Raw genomic sequence first — 22,668 nt, forward strand, 5'->3', positions numbered from 1 at the left:
GAAGTGTTGTTTCTCCTAGCCTTCCACAACCTACAAGGGTTACACCACAACAATTGGAAGAAAAAGGAGAAAAAGGGCTTTGTTATAATTGTGATAGCAAATGCACTAAAGGTCATAAGTGTGCTGAGAAGAAATTATTTTACATAGAATATGAAGAGGAAGAAGAAAAGGATCAAGAAACATCAAAAGAAGAAGATATACGCTAGGACCCCACCCCAGAGAAAGAAGAAATGAATCAGACCATATCTTGTAAAGCATTGGCAAGAATTACCACTCCTCAAACTCTCAAGATAGAAGGACATATCAAGAAGAAAAAGGTGCAAGAAGTGAAAGATCACATCAAGAAAGAAGAAATGAATCCAACCATATCTTGTAATTCATTGTTCGAAATTACCACTCCTCAAACTATCAAGATAGAAGGGCGTATCAAGAAGAAAAATGTTCAAGAAGTGAAAGATCACATCGAGCATCAAGAAATGAATCCGACCATATCTTGTAAAGGATTGGAAGAAATTACCACTCCTCAAACTCTAGAGATATAAGGACATATCAAGAAGAAAAAGGTTCAAGCCGTAAAAGATCACATCGAGCATCAACAACAAGTTCTCCAACTTTTAAAGGATAACGCCACTTCGGTGCAAAATCAAACGAAACAACAGGTAGATCAACATCGTAGTGAAAAATTTTTTGATGTAGGTGATTGGGTATTTTTACTGCTACATCTCAAGCAAGCTATTTATGAGAAGGAAATGTTGGCAATACTACATGCACTTAAAAAAAGGCGACCTTACCGAATGGGAAGACTCTTCAAAGATGAGGATGTGGAAGCATTGTTTTGTGCTATTTATATTATCCAACCAGATTGGATAAACGAAGCAAGGGATGAATGGAAGAAGGACGAAGAAGTACGTCCACTATTCAAAAGTTGCAAAAGATCCCAATTCAAACAATATTGCCAGAAATTGAAGAGGAAGGAAAATCATATTGGAACCTGGAGCAGTCACAAAAACAAGAACCCGACAGCTACGAAATCGATCAATTTCAGAGTATCTCATCAAGTGGAAGAACTTACCCACTGAATATTCCACATGGGAGGACAAGAATTTTATACAGAAGCATCAAGAACTACTCGAGCGTTGAGGATAACGCTTTGTGAAGGAGAGGGGCATGTTAGGCCCCTATACTACTAGTGTAACCCCTTATTGTTATTAGTATAAACCACTTATTATATTGATGTACCCATGTAGTGCCCATATTGTTACTATTGTGCCCCATAGAAGCCCACTATCGTGATTATTGTGCCCTTACATTGTTATTGTTATGTCGGCTCTGATTATGTTATGACCCCTTAGACTCCTATATATAGAAAGTAGGTCGTTTCATTTGTATCATCCTAGAATTGTTCATTTATGTAATGTAAAGGAGGTTTCCCCCTCGAAGAGGCTGAATTCTAAGGCATTGATCTATCTTTTCTATCTTTTCTTGCGCTGGTTTCATAACAGTCACCATGAGATCATCATAGAAAAATAAAATAATAGAGCATCAATAATCGACGTTAAAAACTCCAAAATTTACATCAATAAATAGTATAAGAGCTTGATCACCAGTGGTAACCACATGGGATCATCCCAAAAACATATAATAGTGACAAAATATCCCCTTCTCGAACCTCTCCAACCTACCTTTTACTCATACATTTATACAAGAAACATCAGGGGTGAATTGAAATGAATTTACCCAAATATAGCCTGTTAAATCACGATTAATCTACAAAGGATTCTCTTTGATGCATTCTTGGATGAAGATACAATGATATAGGATTGATTTAGCATGAAATATTCTAAGAATAACTTGATCTCATTTGTTTTGCTAACTGGTTTCTTAGTTTGGGTGTTGTTGTTCAATGATAGTAACGAAAACATTCCATTGAAAGAGCCATGGATACATCTTAAAATGAACACTTTCTGGAGGAAATTCTCATCATTGTCGTAACTAGTGATGCCTTGAACAAAATCCATGTTTTGGATTTTCCAAATTATACTTTATTTTCATGAAAATCATGTTCAAATTTAGTTAATAAATTCTTCTTGGCACAAGATGTCTGAATTGTTGGTCATGACTTAGAGCGCTTTAGAATTGACTTCAGTTTGATGTAAAAAACATAGGACCATGTTATCAATTCTAGGAAAAAAACCCATGTTCTAAAATTTTACTTAGAGCCATGTAGATATGCGAACCTTGGATGTTGGTTACCAGATTTGCATAGGAGCTACAAGAACTAGACAAAACCATCATTAGTAAAATCAAACATAATAATCTCTAATTCATTGAAAATAAAATAAAGTGGTGAAAATCAACAACTTAAACATTCTTAGATCCGTTGCAACATATTCATGGAGAAACAAAAAAAAAGGTAATGAACGATTGACAAAATGAGGTGAAATAATAAAAAATAGAGGTTTGGAAAGGTGAAAAAGATGATGAAATGGTTACTTGAAATCTCCCCCATGCTTTCACTTTTACATTTTGTCATGTGAAAAAATAGAGTAGGTATTTAGTCAAGGCCTTCCATAATAGAGGCTTTGAGTTTTCAAGGTCATTGGTATTCAGTTGGCATGAAAATCCCATATGAAACAATAGTGCTAATGAATATTAGCATTGATTGGATTTGGAACACATTTGGAGTGTTATAAATAGAAAAAAATAGAAGATCATATCACCATCCACAAAAGAATAATTGCATAGAACACCTTCAACACTTCAAAAGGACTCCATACCATCTTCACTTCATCTTCATTATTCTTTGTTATCTCAACAACTTGCTCCTTATATGCATCAAGTAGATCAAGAAAATCTATGAATATTTGACCCATGAATTCTTTAGGTAGAAGTTTATACGGAAATTATAAAAGTGAGGCCAACCCCAAAATGCAAACTTTCTTGTCATTCTTTCTTCTAAAATTCTCTTTCTAACCACTTTTTCGTACTTCTTGAAGCATATGAAACCAAAAATTAAAAACTTCTATAGTTACTCCATGTTGTGGGTGGAAACACCCTAGGGTCTTGGGCTGAAAACCCCAACAGAAAAGATGCATACAACAGAAGAAATATGTAGACAAACAGTCTAAATGCTTAAACTACTGAAGTGGGAAGAGGTTGTATTACTCGGAGGTCCCGCATTCGGGGTTGATCCGCAAGGTCCAAACCCTCTGCTCCTTCCGATGCCTTTAGAACTTGTAACTTATCCAAGAAAAGCATATACAACAACAGTAACAAAAAGAATGTTCATGATATATGTGTTAGATCATATAAGCAAATGAGAAATTGAGCATTAATATAAGATTTATAAGCAAATCACAACATGGATCAATGCATAAACATGATAAATATCAGGAACATAACAACATTTCTTTATTGATGTAAGCTAAATGAAAGGTGGAAAACTACAACCTGAGTCTTCCTCCATCTCCAAGTGGAACTGTCCTCCAGATCCATCCTATCCCGGCCTCAACAATCTTCCTCCATCGATACACACAAGGATGTCATAAGAGGGATGAAGGACATCTCAAAAGAGGAAACAAAGGTTTCCTATAACTTGGGAGTGCAGGAGGCACATGGATTTCTTCAGACTCGATCAAGGATCAATCAACTATAATATCAATATCTCATCTCTTCTTCCCTTAGGCCTTCCCATGGAGGTTTGTTTATACTTCTCCAAATTAGTTTTTTTTCAGTTCGGAAATAGTTGGGCCACGGGATATAGTAGGTGATTAACAGGTAAAACCTGTAAACTTTGCCCGAATTTAAGGAGATTATTTATTTTTTAGCGTTTTAACACATATACATGGGTTGGGTATATGTTGACCTGCATGTACATGCTTCTAACAAAGGTAAAAGTAGCATATGGGAAGTAAAACATTGCTTTTTAGAATTTGGACGAAGTCTGGAAAGGAAGGGTTTCCCTAGGCCATAACCAAAGCATCAAATCTACCAAGAGTGGTAAATGGTGCTATAATATATTCCCCCTAATATATGAGGTTAGAAGGGGTACATGATGGCTTTAATGTATTAGGTTTGTAGAAGGAATCATGCTGAGACCGGAGAAGAGTTCACCAAAATTCAGCCTGCCAAGCCAATGAAAGAGATCAGAAAGAAATCATTGTCTGAGGCGGGCATACCCATGCTCATAGATAATAAATCATGTACACATGTCAAGTACGAAAGTGGATCCAATATGTATACAAGTATAAAGGAACTGGAAATACATAGTGTATCATCTAATCATATCCAAACAAGTACATGTCTCAATATCACATATAAAAAACTGATCAAAGATGTTGAAGTAGAAAGCTGATCACTAAAGTCATAAAGCTAATAAAAAAAGTACCAAGTCAAAATGGTGGAACAAATGTTACTACACGCAACTCGGGTTCCAACATATGAAATGTCATTGTAAGGAACTGCAACATATAAGGTGGATGGTGTCAACTATCAGAAACAAGAGCAACTGACAAGTGAACCAAGAAATGTTGATGAAAACCCGAGGTCTTCACCGATCATCGTGGTACATTTCTAAACAATGGGAATAAATGATCTGAAGTCAACCATGTGAGAAATCATTTGATCACCGGTCATTGATATATACCGTTAAAAAACGTGAGACTACTCACCGATAATGATGACGAGAGTCAAGGTACCCAGTGTTAGCTACCTATACCAATAGGTTTCATATTTCATGATTGGCAAAGAAAGTTCCAAATATGCTCTGCTTTGGTGATACAAAGATCCCATATTTCCAAAAGGAGACAAGGTGTGTATATAGCTTCATGTTGATTAAGTTTTGATGGGTGGTCCAAAAGCCTAATCTGGATCATGCCAGGTTTCAATTTTTCTGTTGTAGAATAGAGAAAGAAGTCTGTCCAAACTGTTTAATCTTGGCAGACCAGTAGCTTAGGTAGAGAAGTAAGGTTCCCAACTGCTTAATCTGGGACCTTGGAAGCAATAAGGGTAGCCTTGGATAGAAAATCAAAAGGAAAAAGCCAAAGAAAAGAAAAGGCACATAAGGGTCTGCAAGTCTAAGTGCACCCTCCATGAAGAAACAAAAAAATGCTAGGCAAGTAGATGGGTAGGCAGATGGGGTTGCAGAAATATCATTCCTTACAATTGAATGTGTGCTAACCTATTCACAAAGGAATATCAATGGATTGAGAAGGTCTTCTTCTCCATCATGTTGCAGCAAAGCAAAGGAGCATGTCTAACTTCACTTTTCCCCCTTTTCACCTTCATTACTAACATTCCTTCATCAGTTGTGTTCATGAAAGAATTTGAGGTTTTATGTTGGTTTTTATTCCTTTAAAAGCCACATTTCTTGTCTAAAAATCTTTTCATTTTGATCTACTCCCTAAGCTAAGTTATCTTCACATAAACTTAGTGATTTCACTCCTCATTCACCTTTTCCATCCATATTAACCCCTAACTTCTATTATCTAAATCCCCTATGCTACCCTTCCCCTACTATTATAACACTATGGTGTATAAACCCCAAGCATTGTATAAATATTTCTCCCCTTGGCATTATAGCCATATGTTCACTATCAGGGATTAAATTGACATCTGGTCAGTTTAAGAGCCCTAAGCCTTACCCCTCTTTCCCCTTCAGAAGTCATTTAACCCATTAAACCCTTCATTTGCTAAGAAACCTTGCAAAAAACCCCTTTTTACCCCTAACCCGCTTCATTTGCAAAATACATATAAAAACCCACTTTTTCCATTTACCCAAAGTCTTAGCGCTATCCGCATTTTTATAAAAAAACATTGAAAAAACCATGTAAACCGCCAAATTCCGAAGGTTCCTGCCAGGCGCAAATCTCAAAAGATATATTATTTTAATCCCGCCCCCTATCCGTATCATCCGGCCACCTCAACGATCCGTCGACCGTCGGATCGGGCCCTTTTCATCCGACGGCCCTCGTGCATTTTGGACCGGCCCCGACGTCCGAAAGATACCGTCCGAAATTTGTTAGAGGGTGACGTCAGGCCTCTGCCACGCATCACCCCCACATCGTATCAGAGGCCCCTCTGACAATTCCGCTTCCGTATGGAAGGCGGTGCGATATGAAACCACTAACCACTTCCAGTTTCGGTGAACCCGCCTGCCAGCGTCATCGCCGCGTCGGTGCCCCCGTCTGCCTTTGCTCCACCTGTCTGCCACCTCACCATCCCCGTGGATCACTCTTAAGCCGCCACGTCACCCAATGATGTCATGCTGACATCATCCGACCTTGACACCACCTGATGACGTCATGCTGACGTCATCCAAAAAAGCGCCAATGTTCCAAAAAATCCATATTTTGGCCAAAATTTCGCGTTTTTTGCACTTTTTACAAAAACGGCTGTCGTTTTCTCTGCATGTTGTTCACGTCCAAACTCATGCCAACCTGCTGAATTCGACCTGGAGACCGCTGGCGCGCCATTTCCACCTGCATTCGTGACCATTGTTAATAGTTGCCACGTATTTATCCCTGTAAATCCCTCTTGCGCCTCGTTTTGTCTGTGAATCGCCAAAAATAGCTTAAAACAGTGAAAAAACACATAATTCACTGGCGAATCCCCTGTGCCTAGTCCCCATTTGCACTGTAAGGTCGAAATTCACCAGGTGAGCTTTATATTACCAGAGTTTTCATAAAACTTACATTCTGTTCGCGCAATCATGGACGGGTAGCCTAAATTGCACTAATTTGCTGTGAAAAAGAGTTTAAAGCCAGGCATTTGTCTTATCCATACTTTTAGGAGTATTTCAATTGCTGTAATTAACCATTTATTCTCTGTTCATCAGTAATTCACCTTTCTTTTAAAAGAAAAACTCTTTGGTGTTGCTCTGCACAGTAACACCAGTTGATAAACAACAGAAATCCTAAAAGTAACCATGGATCCACCAGTAGCTCCTGTAGCATTGAACATTGCTCCTTTAAATGCCCCTCAGAGAGAATTGGAATGGCAACCTCTAGCAGACCTGGATTATCAAATATCAGAGGAAATGCTGATGAATACCAAGTTCCACATCCACCTGCTAAATGAATTGAAGGCTAAATATGAGAGTGGAACAGATGTATTGGGCATATGGGACTCTTTTCTCCCTATCTTCAAGCTCCCTCAGGTCAACCAGTTTCCTGATTTAATCCACCTATGTGTCGAATGTTATGACCCTACTCAGAGGGTTGTGCTTGACCCTTCAGGCTCAGTTGTTTTCTACATCACCCCTGAAGCTATCAAAGAGATGTTGCACTTCAAGACTGAGAAGAAATTTGTTCCTTTATCACTAATAGATTTGATAAATCAAGGAGCTAGATTGACAGATGCTCAGGTCACCAAACTCAATCAGCTATACATTGGCTCTGACTCTGTGAAGTATCCTCCTATTAACCAAGTATACCTCAACCAATTGGGCAGAGATCTTGCAGACATGATTAGTCCCATTTTGGGCTATAATTCAATTGAATTTGTTGATGAAACTGTGCTGGTGATCATGCTCATGTTCTCTCCTGGCAAGTCTCCAATCTGGTATGACTATGCCACCTACATCTCTGATAAGATACATGAGCAGTTGATGAACTTGGCAAGAGAAAAGGTGTTCAGATACACCTCTTACATCTACCACTTAATCCTATATTATCAACATGAAAAGTTTTCTTTTGCTGTGAAAAGAGTGGATGCCCAAGGCAATCCAAGGTCAGTGGTCTATTGGTCGTCTGCCTTCCACTGCAGATCTGACTCTCCATATACTTACTATGAGGTCATAGATCTCTTCATCCACCCAGCCATGTCTCTGATGATGAGCTCACCTCCTCCAAGACTAACTGATGAGATGCAAAGGGTACTTCAATTGTCTAAATCATACAGCATTGGGGACTGGTACTTCTACCAGAACCACACAGTTATAAGGATATATGGGTGTGAGTTTGTTGTGGGGAAAAATGCCTATGCAGGACGATCCTATCCACCTAAGGTGTGACAGCGCCTTAGCAACAAACGAATACAACTATTATGATTTCTTCCTTTATGAAATGTGAAAGAGGGGAGATTGGCAGACTTACCGTTGTCTTCCGGTTGTCCCTCGATCTAGATCCTCTTCTCTTTGTGTGTCCACATCTACTGGTCTCCTCGCTTGCTCAAGAGAACAGCTACTTGAATCCCACAAGATCACAAGAGAACAGCTACCTATGACAAGAGAACAGCTACTTGCGACAAGAGAAGAACACAATGCAAAGGCAAATATACATATTCATAAATGATTCAGGATTAGAAGTAAATCAAATACACTAATGCAATCATACAAAATACACCAGCATATAGGAAAGAATCAAGATAGCTTTATTGATAAGTAACATGGTTCAGGAAGAGATACAACCCATAGGGCTCCAATCCAGCATCTCCTTCCCAGCAGAATGGAATTCCTTCTTCAGCTCCCTTCAAAGCATTAAGCACCCAATGTTTCCAGCCACAAACCAACAACAATTCTTTGCAATCACAAAATTCCAGCCTCCTTTAGATCCCATGGAGGAGAGATCCATATATAGATGTTTGGAGAGAGGATGAGTCAGCTTGAGACCTGACTAGTGTCCTCTCCCTCTCTCAGTTCTTGAGTCCACTTGGAGGTTCTTGCTTCCACTTGGAGATTTGGAACCTCTTACTCATCACCAGTCGAATTCCTTGATGCAAGTGTCATTTTGGAAGCTTCCTGGGCATTGACACCTTGAGGAATGACTCTGCCACATGTCCAAACTCGCTCAGCATAGGTAGCTAGTGTTGGAGTTGACATTCAACGTAGGTAGCCAGTGTAGCAGTTGACATTCAGCGCAGATGCTCAGTGGAGCAGTTGACATGATCCAGAATTGGCTTGTTTTTGAGTGTTTTCAGGTGGAGAACTTCTGTGAATTGCTGTGGTTAGTTGGCCTTGTTCCTCTAGGGGTAGGAACAACATGTTTAGGGACTTTGGATCCCTTAGATTATGGACATTTCATGCTCGAGGCTGTAAGGCACAAAAATGTCTATAACAGTTGCCCCCTAAAGTATGAGGTCGTTTATCGGGTGAAATGCTTTATCCAAGAGGGTCCGAAGTTCATCCATCTGCTGGGAGGAGACCTGTAATAAAATACAATACAATACATTATGATTCATACTGCTTTCATGATCTAGCTGAGGCGGGCATTCCCATGCTCAGCTTTATAAATTCATTTTTGTACATAGAACAGACGATCTTCTGATGGTAGACTGGTAATTTTGGCGAAATTATCATCCTTTGAGTAGGATGATCATCTGCTGCAATGATGTACATGTCAAATGTCTTTATCTTTCCTAAATATATATCGCAGCCCGGATGGATGAAACTAGATCTGGGGTCTTCAAACTCGTTCGATCTTCACTCTAAGTACAAGTCGATCCATGTGAGAATTGCGCTGAAGTCGAACATGGAAAGACATCGCTTGATTACCGGTCAATGATGTAAACCATTAACAAGCGCGAGAGGAATCACCGATAATGATAATGACCCTCAAGGTACTGCAGTATAATTCACGTGGTGTGAATAAAGGACTTGGCGTCGAACACCACGCAAAATCTTCTGGTCGAAGGTCATTAATGTACACCTGTCGCCGGAAGTGAGAAACTTGCCATTGAGGCATGCAAGCTTCAAAGTACTGAAGGGGTTGTTCCTAGATCGACTTCTTGGATAATGAGCTGATGTCGTCAAGAAGCGATCCGTCAAAGGAGGGCCTTGATGAATCCCACATCAGTGACACGGAACGGAGCTAATAATTTTAATGGAGGTGAAAACGATCTGTGATATATGACTCAGGGTGGCGGTCATGAATGGATGAAGGATAATGTATGGCAGTGGATGGGACCCGGTTGACTCTTTCTGAACGACTTCTCTTGAACATATGGCGACACTGATGCGATGGATCGGTAGCATTACCCCAAATATGGATGGTATGGCGAGACCATGGTGATGTGACCGGTGAATGAAATAACCCAACCCGAATGTGATACGGAGGAAAAGTGTCATGTTCAAGAGCGACCTACTACCATCAAAGTTTTCTTGATTTTTCCCAATTTTTCCCCAGTCATTGCTGACCAGTACCTCTTTATTTTTGTCAAGCTTGAGGAGGATAACATATGCTTGTTCTATAACCTGCCATTCGGGCAAGCCCATCGCTATGTTTTAACGAGCTTAGCGATAGTGAAACTCGTTCTCGTCTAAAGACAAGTTTGTCGCTATTAATAATTTTAACGAGTCTAACGACAAGGATAACTCGGTCCTTTTCATTTTTAGAGAGTCTGAAAAGGTACATAAAGTTAACTCCAAAATTCCTTTTTCATCATCTAATCCCTTAAGTCCGAAAAAGTATAAAACAATACAGAAGGGATGAGTTTTCGATAATTTTAACGAGCCGAATAAAACAAGCGCTCGACCTTTTTGTGCAATAATCCCTCAGGTCCAAAAAGATTAAAATCTAGAGGAGGGATAGCTCTTCCTATCCTTTAACGAGCTGGAAGGCCAAAACTCGGCAATCTTTTCATATTTTACGAGTCAATTGAAAAGAGCTTAAAGAAGACTCGTCTTTTGAGGAACGAGTGATAAAAAGGGATAGCAACTGATTCCAGGTACAGGTTGGAATTTTCCAATCACGGCAGTGTCACAAGGATGGCTAGGTGAAATCACTCTTCGCAGCTGTTCCTCAAAATGGGTAAACAATCATATGGAGGTGAACGATCGGCCAAATGAAAAGTGGAGGTGGCAGGTGCAAACACGACCAAGGCTTTAACGGCTGATAAATTACATTCACAGTGGTTATTTACCAGGATAGGTTCATTTTTTAGTTAAAAATGAGCTGAAACACTGGAGGAAACTCTGCTCACTGCTTATATTTATTTTTTAACGAGCATGAAGACCGCGTTAAAACTGCTCGGATCTTGCGTTTATTTTTTAACGAGCATGAACTTTATGCTAAAACTGCTCGATTACCCAGTCATAAGATAAGAGTGTCTCATGAAAGATCCCATTTTTTATAGAGCTTGCGCCTTACCAAAGCTATGCTCCCTCTCCTTTCTTTATGCAAGTTCGGAAACGGCTAATCCTACGAGTTTAAAGGGTTAGACCTATAGGTTTAAAGGGAGGACCTAAAAATTTAAAAAATAAATAGTCGCCCCTTGCTTGTACTCCAAAAGGTTTGCATGCCCCCAGGTATAAAACAGAGTTTCAAGGTTACCTCTACTTACCCTCCGCCAAAACATTTGTTTTAATCGAGAGAGGCTTACCTCTTTCAGGTTACCCAAAGATTGTCTCGTTACTCTTTCAAACAAGACACTTCCTCGGCAATGTCTACCGAAATAGACAAGGGTGAATGACTGGTGCCAAACACGTAACTTTGACAAAAGAATCTTATTCTAGAACAACCCCTCTTCCATCCACGGACGGGGTACGGACTAGTCATATTCTCCCATGGAAACCTACCCTATACCCAAAGTTTCCCTGCCGAAGCAGGCCAGGATGCATGCCCCCTGGGTTCCGGTCATATCCTCCCGGATTACTCGCGCTCATCAGGAGGACGGACCGTGGGTTGAGACACTTCTTGCATGAATAGACCATTTAGGGATGGCACATGACTATTTGCGATGCGTGATCTGGGAAACGAAAGGTGGTCTATGAGCTTGACCATTCTTCCTTCATGCGGAAAACACATTACTCTAAAGAGTGAGGAGACTACAGCTCCCATGCAATATATATAGTCTCGTCCAAGGAGTAGGTTATAATCGAAGGGTCCTTGAACGACCATCACGTTCATTTGAACGGTCTTCCCTTTCAATGTTATAGGCACATTGGGGAGGATCCCTAAAGGTCGACTGGTTCCTTTATCAAAACCTGATAGATTTCTCATCTCAGGTAAAAGCGCTGGTGAACCAAGCGCTTTCCAAGCAATAGAGGAAAGGATACTCACAGATGCCCCCTCATCAATGATAGTGCCAGCCATTACCATTCTGTATATTTGAAAAATAATTCTGAATGGTACACTGGCTGGCAACCGGGGTCTACCCAGTTGGTTCCAATCAAAGGACACAACCAGGTTGCTTGGTGGTGGGACCGAATATACAGCCGGATAGCGCTCTGATGAACTCCCTTCCTGCGATAAAGGAATGGTGGCATTGCCCCCTTGATCATCAGAGTCAGTGCTGATGAAGAGAATCTGGACGGTGTCGTCTTTATTCTCCTCTGTGATGGTGTCATTCGAAGATGGAGCCTCTGAAGGCAAAACCGGGTCAACTACCATATCAACCTTTTGACTTTCGTCAGGCATGGATCCAGACGGTTCTTCTTCAATGACTGGTGCTTCGGCTGACCACCTAAGTGGCTCAGCCGGATTCTCAACTAGTGAGGGACTTGGTAGGAGTCTTTGATATCCAGGAGGGAGATTCGCTCGTAAAATCGGGCAATCTTCCAAAACTCTTTTTGCCTCGTCTAAGAAGGGACAACGGTGGATGGCGTGATCGCCTTCACACAGTCTACAGGGAAATTTATCTCTCCCGCTCTGTCCTGGAGCTCCACTCCCACTAGTTGATGGTGAGCAGTCGACATGGCTATCAGAGGTCGATGCTACCGAATTGTGCAAACGGGGGGACCAGTCCCTTAGTATCCGGGGGATACAGGGACAATCTCTATGGAAGTGGTCTCCCCTGCATATGACGCATGGCGATTTAGGCCTTACGAGTGCGGTGTGTGGATTTTTGTTAGATGACGCTTGTTTGTCCCCAGTCACCTTAGGCTCCTTCTTCTTCTTTTCTTTCTTCTTCTTCTCCTTCTTCTCCTTAGGAACCCGGTTTTTTGTTCGACCAGTTCCGTCAAGCGAAGAGGAAGGAGGGGAGGAAGATGAAGTAGAAGGTTGGGAGGCAACTCTTGTCTGATCTAACTGTTGACTCGACTGTTCAGGAATGGTGGTATTCTGAACGACATTGGTTGAAAAGAGCCAAACTGGTAGGCCAATTGTCAGTCCTAGAAGCGACAATGTGGCCATGTGGGGCGCACCAACATCTCCCCAAGAGGAGAAGGGACTAGGATTTCCACCCAAGGGAACTCCTTGGTTGGTGTGCTCCATCTTTTCAACCTAAAGATCAACGCAGGATTAAAGGGTGATTGTTCCGTTTAAAATAAATTGTTAACGACGCTTTAGACACAACTTGCTTTTTCAATTTTAAAGAGTCGAGAAAAAGCTAAAGATGACTCTAGTCTCCTTTGATGTTTTAACGAGCCCGAAGTGACAAATGCTCGGATGGACTTATCCTGTTATAGAGTCTGAAAAAGGCCAAAAAAAACTGCTCTGGAGATCTAGGCAGAGGGTGTGCCAAACTTTTCGCAAAACCACAGAATACATTTTACAGTACGGGTGGTCGATCTTCGTGAATGCTGTGTTCACTGCATTGCGATCAGTAGGGCGGCCGACACGGCTTCCTAAGGATAAAAGATATATGCCTATAGGGGTCTCCCATTATATACGCGACGGTACGTGGGAGCACAAATCCGTACTAGCGCTACCGTCTCTCAGGAGGAATCACCCACCTTCTTCGAGATCGACAGTCACTAGGCTTAACGACACCGGAACACGTCTCTAGCCTAGACCTTTGTGTTGTGCGTTATGTTACAAAGCGTTGTTAGGTTCATTCAGTTTATTTTAGGTTGATCTTTTTAAAGTTTGCCTTTCAAGGTTCACCACGAGATGTATGATACAAATTCCTAAATGCAGTCTAAGATGATAAGCAAGCTTTATTATCTTTTCAACTTTGAAACTCCTAGCTACTAAGGGAAAATAATAACACTATCTTTTCTCAAAGAGCAATCAACACACTCTAATGCACTTTCTCTAAATCCAACATGCAAACTATCAAATGCAAAATGCACAATGCAGGTGTTTGTTTTCCACTTTCTTAGTATAAATGCCTACAAAGAAAGCTTTTTGCACAACTTTGAATTTTCTTTTAAAATGATCAATACAAACAAGTTCACTTTCTTCAAAATCAACAAGGGTAGAAGAGATTACAATCACTTTGTGATTTTCGAAATAAAGACTTGTTTTGACACTTCAAAAAGAACAAATTCAAACCAATAAGCAAAAGTAAATCTATAATCAATCTGCAAACAGCCAATGAACTCTCTTCTAAGATTACAATCAAATCTGAATCAAAGGCTATAGGATGACTACTTTACTCATGCAAAGGAAGACTGTAAATGACGCCACAAACACATAAAAACATTCACAATCTTTTTGTACAAAAAAGAGGCGGAATCTAAGCAAAGAAAAAGGTTTATCAGACTGGTACCTATGCTGGTTAAAGGCTGCAAAAAACAGAGATCAAAACAGGGCAATAAACAACAGAGAACCCCAGCTGCACAAGGCCAAACTGGTTCAGCGCAACCTCAACACTGAGGACTTGACATTCAGCACAGGTAGCCCCTTCGGTACCTGCGTTGAAATGCAGACTGCCTTCACAGCAGTTGCAGAGAAGGAGAAACTCTCGTTTCCCTTGGGTTCTGGGTCATAAAATGCTCAAAAATCAACTGTTTTAGGCCAAATCAGAAACACAAGCAAGGTATAAACAGAGGGATACTTTGATAGGGTACTAAAGACTATCACAAGGACCATCAAATCATTTGTGGATCTAGTTTAGATCATAGACAAGTCCAACAACTGGATCAAAGCAGCAACTTTCTACTTTGCATCCGGGAAAGATGCAGTTCAATAGTTGCTGTCAAGTCTATGAAGTAAACAAATGACTGAAACACAAATGAAATGAATAAACAAGTTGTCCCCAGTGGAGTCGCCAATTTTTTGTGGGGAAAAATGCCTATGCAGGACGATCCTATCCACCTAAGGTGTGACAGCGCCTTAGCAACAAACGAATACAGCTATTATGATTTCTTCCTTTATGAAATGTGAAAGAGGGGAGATTGGCAGACTTACCGTTGTCTTCCGGTTGTCCCTCGATCTAGATCCTCTTCTCTTTGTGTGTCCACAGCTACTTGTCTCCTCGCTTGCTCAAGAGAACAGCTACTTGAATCCCACGAGATCACAAGAGAATAGCTACCTGTGACAAGAGAACAGCTACTTGCGACAAGAGAAGAACACAATGCAAAGGCAAATATACATATTCATAAATGATTCAGGATTAGAAGTAAATCAAATACACTAATGCAATCATACAAAATACACCAGCATATAGGAAAGAATCAAGATAGCTTTATTGATAAGTAACAGGGTTCAGGAAGAGATACAACCCATAGGGCTCCAATCCAGCATCTCCTTCCCAGCAGAATGGAATTCCTTCTTCAGCTCCCTTCAAAGCATTAAGCACCCAATGTTTCCAGCCACAAACCAACAACAATTCTTTGCAATCACAAAATTCCAGCCTCCTTTAGATCCCATGGAGGAGAGATCCATATATAGATGTTTGGAGAGAGGATGAGTCAGCTTGAGACCTGACTAGTGTCCTCTCCCTCTCTCAGTTCTTGAGTCCACTTGGAGGTTCTTGCTTCCACTTGGAGATTTGGAACCTCTTACTCATCACCAGTCGAATTCCTTGATGCAAGTGTCATTTTGGAAGCTTCCTGCGCATTGACACCTTGAGGAATGACTCTGCCACATGTCCAAACTCGCTCAGCGCAGGTAGCTAGTGTTGGAGTTGACATTCAACGCAGGTAGCCAGTGTAGCAGTTGACATTCAGCGCAGATGCTCAGTGGAGCAGTTGACATGATCCAGAATTGGCTTGTTTTTGAGTGTTTTTAGGTGGAGAACTTCTGTGAATTGCTGTGGTTAGTTGGCCTTGTTCCTCTAGGGGTAGGAACAACATGTTTAGGGACTTTGGATCCCTTAGATTATGGAAATTTCATGCTCGAGGCTGTAAGGCACAAAAATGTCTATAACAGAGTTGCCCCCATACAGATTGCCCAAATATGTGCCCATGAGATTGTTTGCCTTGGAATACTTCAGGCAATTTGGGAATGTTGATGTGCTACACTTTTCAGGCAGAGGCAAGAAAGCACAGCTCAAGGTCAGGAACCAATTAGGCCACTTTATCTACAACAAAAGGGAGGAAGGTTGGCAAGAGGCGGATATAATGTTAGAATCCCTTGGCTTGCAAACCAGTTTCCTTTGGAAACCATATGACCCCGGTCACTTCATAAGCCTAAGAAGGGTCAAATATAGGCTGGCCAGTTATGACCATGTAAGACTTCCTCATATAGAAAAGTATGCAAATCAAACAAAGTGGAGGAGAGGAACCTTAGAGGAGCCTATCACACAAGAAGAGTTAAATCAAAGAGCACTAAGAAATCTGAAAAAGGTGGCTGACCTAGAGCTTTGTTCACAGGTGTTTACTCTTCCAAGCACTCAAGTGGGAGCAGCTACATCTTCCTCCACAGCAAATCAGCAAGCAGCTAGAGCTACTGAGCAAACCTCTACCAAAGGCAAGGAAAAGGAAATGGAACCAGAACAGCCACCTCATGAGGAGGTACAGCAGCAACAACAATAGGTACAACAGCCACAAGAGGGGCAGCAAGAGAAAGAGCAGCCACTACAGCAAGAAAAGACAGCTGAGGCCCCAATTTTTACTGAGCAGCAGCCACCACAAATTGTGCCTCCTAGGCAGGAAACAACAGCTGAAGCCTTAATCCTCCAAACCCCACAAAAGGAGGATATAAGTAGAAAGAGGGACAGAGAGACTCCCCTCACAACAACAACAACTCAAGGGGAGAAAAGACACAGAATGAATCCCCTTTCAGAAGAGGAAATGCCTATGGGGCAATCTTTGGGCATGGGCCAACCAAGCATGGAGGCCTCAGCAAGTTCCTTCCAGCAGGAACAAGAGAGGATAGTGGGAGGAGAAGTCAGCTCCTCAAGCCAGCAGAGAGAAGGTGAACTGAGCATCAAACAGCAGTTCATTGACATAAAGAGGAGGAATGAGCCAATAAAAATACATCTATATAATCATTTGTTGAAAATGGCTCCCACTAACCAGCAAAGACTAATGTCTCTATATGATGTTAATGAAGGCAAAATGATCATGAGTCACTTCATGCCAACTGCATTGCAACCACAGTCCCCTGCAGACTACTTGAGGACCAATCTTGAGGTCCTTTCCAAGGACATCCACCCAATGGACAAAATCGAATTGCATAAGCAAACGGGTGAGATGGTGTATGCCTCCCTGGCAGACAAAACATTGGATAACTACAGGCTAGAAAATAGCCTAAATAATACAGCTGCCCAACTGGAGTTGGAAAGAGCATCCTCTCAAGCAAAGGCCAACAGGATCAGGGCCTTAGAAGATATAATCATAGATATTGGGCATGACCCCAAGGACATCAAGGGCATACAAGCATTATTGAAATTGAGGGATGCAGACATGGCAGCATTGAGGAAAAAGATCAAAATCCCAACAACTATTCACCCTCAAACGGAAGAAGTTGCCCAGCTGAGACATGATCAAGATGCGGCAGCTTTGCTGGTGTCTTTATACAAACAGCTGATCCAGACACAAGAGAAGTTGGGAGAATCAGAGGCTGCACAGGCAGCATTGCAAGCAACATTACAGCAAAAGGAAGGAGGTCAAACATCTCAGCCTCCTCCAGAAATAATTAACCTTGAGGAAGCTCCTCCAACTACTGCTCCCCTCACTCAACAAACAGAACAGGCAGCACCTTCTACCTCAGCACCAGCACCAACAACAGAGCAGGCCCCAAGCCTGGACATGCAAAAGCTGAGAAATGAGATTCAGGCCCTGGAAGCCCAAATGACAGAACTAAATGAGGCCAGGGAGAATCTAGCCAAGGTAAATGAAAGATATGATAAATCCAAGCAGACTGTGGCAGAAAAGGGCAGGGAAATAAAAGCCCTCAAAGAAAGGATAAAGGAGCTGGAGAAGGAGCTCACACTGGATAAAGTAGTGGCTGAGCTCAAGACAGTGCTATGGGCCAATATTGGCCAATCCATCACTGATCAATGGCAATATATTGAGGCAATTCATGAGCAGTTGGAGCTCATTGCAAAAGCACAGAGGGAAATCCAGAGATCAAGGGCCTCTCTAGGCAATATGCCTGAGGTTGCCAATAGAATGATCAATGTGCTTAACAACAGAACAAGTGCTCAGTTAGAAACTATGGGAATCTCCAACAGGACTGAGACTATTTTGTTAATAAAGAGGGTCCTAACACTAAGAAGCCTGGTGCAGACACTAGAAAGAAGGACCCAGGACATGCAGACAGAGGTCAATAGATTCATTGACAAGTTTGTGGCATTGCAAAAAAGAGGTCTCCCTGGCTTACTGAACAGCGCAGGAAGGCTACTTACACATGAGCAGTATGCCGAGAGGGTCAACACATTCACCACAAATTAGATCACTGAAAGGCCCAGCACCTCAGAGGAAACAGGGCCAGCTACAGGACAAAGTCTCTACAACAGGGTAGAAAACTTATTTTTTATCATGGATGAGATCAAACATCTGTTTGAAGTGCCTCCCAACTTCTACAAATACACAGAGGCAGATGAGACATTAGAGGCAATTCTGAGACATCAATTGCCCACACAGGAATACTGGACCAAAATGATACAGTTGATATTATGAACCAGAGCCTGTAGATCAAATTTTCATTTAAATTCATAGGTGATCATGCACAGGAAAATTTGATAAAACCAGCATGCATGAAAAGGAAAAGGCTGGGCCAACTCAACAGAACTAATCGGCCAATAAAGCAAGATTGACAGCTGCAGATGACAGGGCCAAAAAACTACAGCACGACAGCCATAAAGGCACATTTTTCCAGAGTTAAAGCAGAACGTTCAGACCGACTCAGTGGCCTCCAAAGGTCAAAATATCTTCTGACATACATAAAGAGCACTTATGTTGTATTCAATGATGTAATAACTTCTTATCTGCTTTCTGTACAAGTTGGTGAATGTATTTATTTCTCAGATGACTCAACGCCTTAGATATTTTGTATGACCGCTTGTATATATTCCCCCCTCGCATAATCTTGCAAGGGTTGTTGTTGATTTCTCTTCAAGAGTTTCTTATGCTGTAAATTTCCAAACTATTAATACAAAAGCTGATGGAATTTCCAAAGCTCTGCGCTATCTGAGTCATTGTGCTGTTTAGCTGAATGTTACAGGATTCCTGCGTATTTCATGAATCAATAAGTTTTATTCAAACCCTTCGTTTTGTGTTTTGTCATCTTCTCATAGCTCATTCATGTTCTGTGTTTTACAGTTAATGGCAAGGAAAAAGAATAGTTCTAGGATTTAATCACAGATTACCCTGGACTCAATCTATGCTATTATAAGTGTTTTCTTTAGTTATAGTCATAAAGTGTAATTCTCAATCGCTGCACTTTCAAACTATATCTTTCACAGTGATTGTTGTTTCAGGAATTCAAGTTTGCTCTTGTGCAACACGTCTCTTTCTCACACCCAGCTTAGTGGAAAATTCTTAATTGCCTTTCACTGGCTGAACACACCTCATAATCACAATTTCAGATTTGTTCCATGAGATATTTAAATGGCCCTGTAGTTTCAGCAACTCAACTCAATATTTCAGACAACCTGCAGCCACAGACTCCATTGCCCAATGGACTAATACTGCCTGAAAACTTGCACCTTATATGCGGAAGACATCCCTCAACGAAAACATAAAACAAAACCCTGAACATTATAGCTAGCCTAAAATACTATCAAAACAGAGACAAATCATAAAGAGAGAGCCCTCTCTGATTACAGTTTGGCTAGAAACTGTAATCCAAAGATTGGTTAGTGGTTACCCCGGCCGTATTCCCTTGGGAGTCAAAGGGAACAACCTGGGAGTTAACATAATTGGTGACTCCACTGGGGACCATCTTATTTTTCAACTGTTGTCTGCCTATAGACAGTGGTTCTAAAAGTTTGAGCAGTACCTTAAAACAGTCCTAAAATATCCTAAAAATACCAAAAAGAAATTCAGAAGCTGGCTCCCAAGAAGAATCCACGATATATAAGGTGAAATCCTGACCCAAATCCACCAGTTGTTTTTGAAAATCCTAATACAATCCCTAAGATCATTAAGAAGCAGCAGGGGCAGGAAACTCTTGCTAACTCAAGTCCTGAGATAGCTCATCCAAACCCTGTTCCAACTCCCATCAAGGTTCTATTTCAGTCTACCCTTGATTCCCCCAGTTCACCATCCACATCTCAAAGCCCTCCTTTCACACCTCCATCCACTGCACATATTCCATTGACCAACACCCTAGTTTCCACCTTTCCCACTACCCCTGTTGTACCAATCATTCATGCTATCCCAGTTATCCCTGTCAACCCTATAAATCTGCAAGTATGGCTAATAGATATGCACCCCTGCAGTTACCTGCCAACGCTCCAGCTCTACCTCAGGACTATCAATCCAAGATCTCATATTTTGACTCCACTGGCCCTTTCACAGCAATTCAGCATGCCAGAAGGATGCAAGACCACTTTGAGAACTATGAAATAGATGATGATAGTGTGAGAATGAGAATCTTTGTTCAGAGCCTCACAGGGGATGTAAGAACTTGGTTTAGATCACTGGCTGCAAATACCATCACAACTCCTGATGACCTTTATCAAGCCTTTACTAATAGATGGGAGAAGAAGAAAGATCCCTTGCACATACTTGGTGAATATGACACAATCAAACGAGGTCCTCAAGAGACCATTTTGGAGTATTGTGCAAGATTCAATAATGTATATAACGCAATACCACAAAATTTAAGACCTCCCCCTGATTTAGCCTTGTACAAATTTCCTGATGGTTTTGACCCTGATATGGCATATCAATTAAAAGAAAGGGCGCCTGAAACCCTTGAAGAAGCCCAAAAGGTTGTTGTCACAGTAGAGGCCAACCTGATTGCCAAAAGAAACAGGGCAAGATTGGAAAAGAGAACCCCCTTCAAAAAAGAACCCTCAGCCTTTGATCAAAAACTAGATGCAATACTCACTGGTATGAAGAGATTGGGTGATAGAGTAGAGTCAGTTGAGAGAAAGTCATCATGGGAAGCACCACAAAATAACCCTATTAGGAATCAAAATTTTAGAAGAAATCAAAACCCAAACGTTGGCAAGGCCGGTTCTGATCCAGACATTAGGCCTCCTTTCCAGGAAAACTATACTGAGGCATCCACTTCGAATGAGCAAACAGATGACACACACATTAACCTAATGGGCCTGAATTATGACCAGCAAGTTTTCTTGAGTCAAGAGGATCATAAAGATGATGACATTCAGCAATTCCAAACCAGGTCAGGTGAGTCATTTGACTTTAAACAAGGATATGACACAGCTGTTTATGAAGTTCATAAACAATATAAACTAAGAAGCAGAACTATAAATGTGACATAGCCTGACAAGACAAAGGACACTACACAGTCTAAAAAAGTTATTATCACAGAACCAAGTGACAAAACTGGTCCTATTACAGATGAGGTAACAGTTGAGGAAATAGCTGAAACTTCTCCCTCAAAACAGCAACCAACAGATTCATCACCCTTGCAGCCCAATCCAAGTAACACTCCTCAAGAAATGAGTAAGAAGGACAAGCCGCAAGACTGAGATAAGAATCAAGAAGAAGACTTAGTGAACAAGGAAAAGACTGTCATCCACAACCCCAAAATCCAATCTGAAAAACCCTTTGACTTACAAGCTAAAATTGGCAAACTAAAAGTAGCTATTCCTCTTTCAGAACTAGCCAAGCATGACATTTATAGACAACAAATCAAGAAGTCCCTTCAAATTACTCGTAATAAAGATAATGTCAATGTGTTGGATGACACCCCAGAATTACTGTTCGGTCCAGAAGTTGATGGAAAGACAGCAGTTACAGGGATCTTACCTTTCTATGTCAGTCTGCATGTTCATGATAAGATACTACACAATGCAATGTTTGACTCAGGTGCCTCTCACAACTTGATGCCGAAATCAGTCATGGAAAGATTGAATCTAGATATTACAAGACCATACAAGGACTTATTCTCATTTGACTCCAGCCAAGTTAAGTGTTTAGGTCTCATAAAAGATCTATGTGTGTCCCTAGTCCAATATCCCAATAAAACAATCCTCATGGATGTTGTAGTTGCTGATATCCCACCCAAATATGGGATGCTGTTATCAAGGTCATGGGGGGCTAAACTCCAAGGTTCCCTACAACTAGACATGTCATACACAACCATCTCAGTCTTTGGTCAACCCAAGAGGTTATATAGAGAGTCACTTATGAAATACATGGTCAGCAGTGAAGAAAAACCTCAAAATTTTCCCATATACGCTGTCCATTCTGACATAGACTCATACATTCTTTTCAATGACAATATAGGTCTTACAAATAATGATGTTGAAACCAAAACACATAAACAAGATCAGGACATTAATGAACAAGCTACTGCTCTAGAAATCAAGCTAATTCAATCAAGTGATCAGACTGTCCTAGAAGACAAACCAGGTGAAAAACCAGAACTTCAACTTACGATTCCAGCTCATGAAGAGGTCATTAAGTCTCCCCTAGAACAAGAGAACCTATGGTTTCTAGAATTTGATGGGTCAGTTAACAAATTAGGGGCAGGAGCTGGG

General features: G+C 41.1%; 1 pseudogene; it reads right to left on the bottom strand.

Moving 5' to 3' along the window:
- Positions 1-2,903: 2,903 nt before the first annotated feature.
- The window catches only part of LOC149266235 (importin beta-like SAD2), a 153,349-nt pseudogene continuing 133,584 nt past the window's right edge, over positions 2,904-22,668 (bottom strand).

This window comes from Pinus tabuliformis, chromosome 6 (genome assembly GCF_031772625.1).
Source record: "Pinus tabuliformis cultivar Carrire ecotype Pingquan chromosome 6, CPIR1, whole genome shotgun sequence".
Lineage (NCBI taxonomy): Eukaryota > Viridiplantae > Streptophyta > Pinopsida > Pinales > Pinaceae > Pinus > Pinus tabuliformis.